This window comes from Alligator sinensis, unplaced genomic scaffold, assembly GCF_000455745.1.
Source record: "Alligator sinensis unplaced genomic scaffold, ASM45574v1 scaffold499_1, whole genome shotgun sequence".
Classification (NCBI taxonomy): Eukaryota; Metazoa; Chordata; order Crocodylia; family Alligatoridae; genus Alligator; species Alligator sinensis.
Genome location: NW_005841864.1, coordinates 3510152 through 3513552, shown reverse-complemented (window position 1 = coordinate 3513552; position 3401 = coordinate 3510152). Strand labels below are relative to the sequence as shown.

The 3401-nt window shown below is 45.2% G+C and overlaps 1 protein-coding gene across 1 annotated transcript in view; it reads right to left on the bottom strand.

Annotated features, from left to right (window-relative positions):
- The window catches only part of LMBRD1 (LMBR1 domain containing 1), a 223701-nt gene that overhangs the window by 130132 nt on the left and 90168 nt on the right, over positions 1-3401 (bottom strand). The gene's annotated exons all lie outside the window — the stretch shown is intronic.

The following is a 3401-nucleotide window of genomic DNA, read 5'->3' as shown; positions in this document are numbered from 1 at the left end:
GGCTGGTCAGTCATTGGCCCAACCCACCTGTTTCTGGGCCAACAGCCCACCTTTGCTTGCCATGCTTTGATATACAATTAGGAGAGTCATTAGGCAGGAGGCTGCCCATTTCTTGCCCCAATACCAGGGAGCACTATCTGCAGCTCTGTTCCTCCCCTACACCACAGCTGAAGCCCTGCAGATGGCATCCACTGTTCTTATAGTCCCCAGAATCCTCCAATCCAGACCCCCAAATGGATCCCTCCAATCGGGCGGTCTACTCCCCCCTCATTCTGGGCTGCCTAGCTCCCTGAACTCTTTGCCCTCTCGGGCGTGGCCCCCTGGGACCTTTGGCCCACAGGCCCTGGCCTCCCCTCCAAGGCCAGGTTGGAAACCCCAGGCCCTCAGCTCTGGGTCTCTCTCATGGTGGGCCCCTGGCCCTTTTGACCATTTTGGTCCTGGCCCCAGCATCGACCAGTCAAGGGTACTCCAAGTCAGGCTTCTGAGTCTATAGCCCACTCTAACCTGGGTCTGCTTTCTTGGTCCTACTATGGGGTAACCCACCTGGTTGTGGGAGCTGGGGTTATTAAGGTGCCCCAACCCATCTTACACCAGGATGGTAACAGCCCTGGTATTTCCTGGGAGCTCCCATGCCACTGAGAGCCCCACCAGGCCACCCACTCCCAGCAGGGTACCATTGTAGGTCACATCCAGGACCAGGAGCTTCCAAACCATCCCCTTAAGCTCCTGCCCTTACCTCCAGGATGTTGCATTCAGCCTTGCAGCTAGGCAATGTTTCTGCCTGGCCTGCCAGCAGCAAACTGCTATGTTTATATAGGTAGTCAGTCAAGCACCTGCTGGCTGCTTGGCTCAGTCCTTAAAGTGGCAGGCACCAACAGTGCCCTGCCCCAGGGGGTCATCCTATAGTCAGGGTTGTCTTAGATTCAGGTCAATATGACTCTTAAGAATAAATGAACAAGTCCTCTCGCTGTGGACTAAGCCACTACAGTTAGCTTTCCTATATTAAGGAACAGATGACATGCAAGAAAGCCTTGCCCCTCTTTTACCAGAGGGGCATTTGCTCATGTGTCCATGCCCCAAAAGACATTATGCAAAGTCACATGGGACACTTGTGGCAGAACCACACACTGGATACACGTTTCCTGCATCCAATCTAATGCCTTAACCAGGAAACCATCTGGGATGTTACATAAAATTCAGAGACTGTGAATTTAAGTATATTGACATCCATAGCTCCAAAACAGGTTTCCCTGAAAACCATTTAAACTCATGTATCCCTAGATCACAGTAAAGACTATGCCTCAATTCACCAGTAACTATAAAAAGTCAGTTAAAAGCACAAGCCATAGAATGCAGGAGGAAGCACTTTATTCCTACTTCAACTGGTATTTTTCAAGAAACTGATAGCAGTATTCTCTTGCGTTAAAAATGACAAGATGAAAATAGTACATTTTTGAGGGCTCTCCCTTTCCATAAAAAGCACAAAGCCTTGACAGGAGGGAAGATGAGGCAGTGGAGAGGAAAGGAAGAAAGCTTCATGTTTTTTTTACCTTCAGCAGCATCTCTGCATTCTTGCACACACCCCCAACCATCCACCCACCTTGTTATCCATGTGATCTTGTAAGGACTTGTACTCTGCAATTTTAGAACCAGTCAATGAATAAGAGGATACCCTTTTAAAAGATCAGTAGGACTTCTTATGTAGAGCAGTAATACTGGCATTACTTTCCCCAAAGGAAAAAAAAACCTCACTGAATCACTTTGCCTCTTTTCCAATCATATTGAAACTTAACTTCATCATGAAGTCTAGATGCCTGAACAAACTAATCCACAATTTACCGTGAAGCCAGGAATTAAAGAGCTCTCTTTTTCAGATACTGAAAGCTGCTTTAGGGATACCATACATATATAATACAATTTATTACCTAAAAGCCTACTAGGGAGTTGTTTTTACCCATTTAGATTTGATTTTTCAGAGTCAATGTCTTAATATACAAGGAGCTTTTTGCAGAGATCCAACATCAAAACGATTATTCAACAGAAACACTGTTAGTTAAAGCTCCTGCCTACCCCTTTATTATTCCAGAAGCACATCTGGAGCCCTCTCCAAAATGCTGTACATTGGGTGTACTACCCTGACTGACTGTTTAATAACACCTTTTGTCACAAGCCCATCTGTGGAGGACTCCCAGAGTCATGAGTTTTCCCCCCATACTGCACTGCCACTTGCTCCAAGGAACAGACAGAGATTGTTCTGAGATAGCTCCCCATCACAGCACCTGTTTGTGCCCTTGCAGCTGAAGAGTCCAGGTAGGGTAAGGAATCTCTATTGGGCCCAAGCAGTCCCCACTTGAGCTACAAAATTATAGGTCCTCCTCTCCATGGACAGGGTCAGCCTGGATATCTGCCCAGAAGTCATCCCTTTCACGGGCAACCAGTAAGGAGAAAAACAACAAACTTTTTTTTTTTTTTTAGTATATAAAACAGAATAATATGTGAAACCAGAAACTAGGTGTTGAAACAGACACAAGAGTAAAAAGGTAATAGAACACTGACTTGTTTATACCCTACATCAAAGATGCAGTGCTTAGCTAGCTTCAAGGGCCTAAATGCAGTTTCAAGCTCCCTCCCTGCCCATCAGGGCCTCCTGCATCTCCTCATCAGCTAGCCTTACCCAGCCTGGCTGGGTGACTCAGCCATTTCCTTGAAACTGGAAAGGCTGAAGACAAAGCCATGCTCTCTAGGCAGGCTTGTGCATCTTTGCTAGTGTAGCTATTAACATACCTTCCCCCTCCCCCGCACGCACTTCAGTTCTAGAGGGCTCACACTGCCACTGTTGGAATAGGTTTCGGAATATGCCATTAATGTTATATTATGCTATAAATTTGCTTACGTTATACTTCTACTATGATGTTGCTTGTAAATGCTTATGGTAAGCAAGTCATTTGCCTATGCTAAATAGCCATCTTAACTGTGTCAACCATTTTCTGGAAAAGCAGCAAGTGAGTCTGTGTGTTGTGAATAACGTGGGAGTAATGGTTAAATGAAGGCTGATACAAACTAGCTATAGTAAGTAACAAGATAAGATACACAACTTCATTCCCCGAGGACTAAACATCTACAATCCCCTGACTACTACACACAACTCCAAATATGCTGCACAGCTATGCAGAAGAACTTCAGAGAAAATTAGAAATCATCTACTTCACCTACTCTACTCCAAAAGAGACCAACTCAGGAAGGAAATCGTCATACACTACAACAACTTAAAAGATAGAAATCCATGCATGTTCCCTGACAATATACAGCGGATACAAAGAGACTACGAAAAACTTTCTACAGCATTCATCCTACATGAAAAGAAAAAATGGAACAAATTACTCCAAGAACAAGCTCCCCAG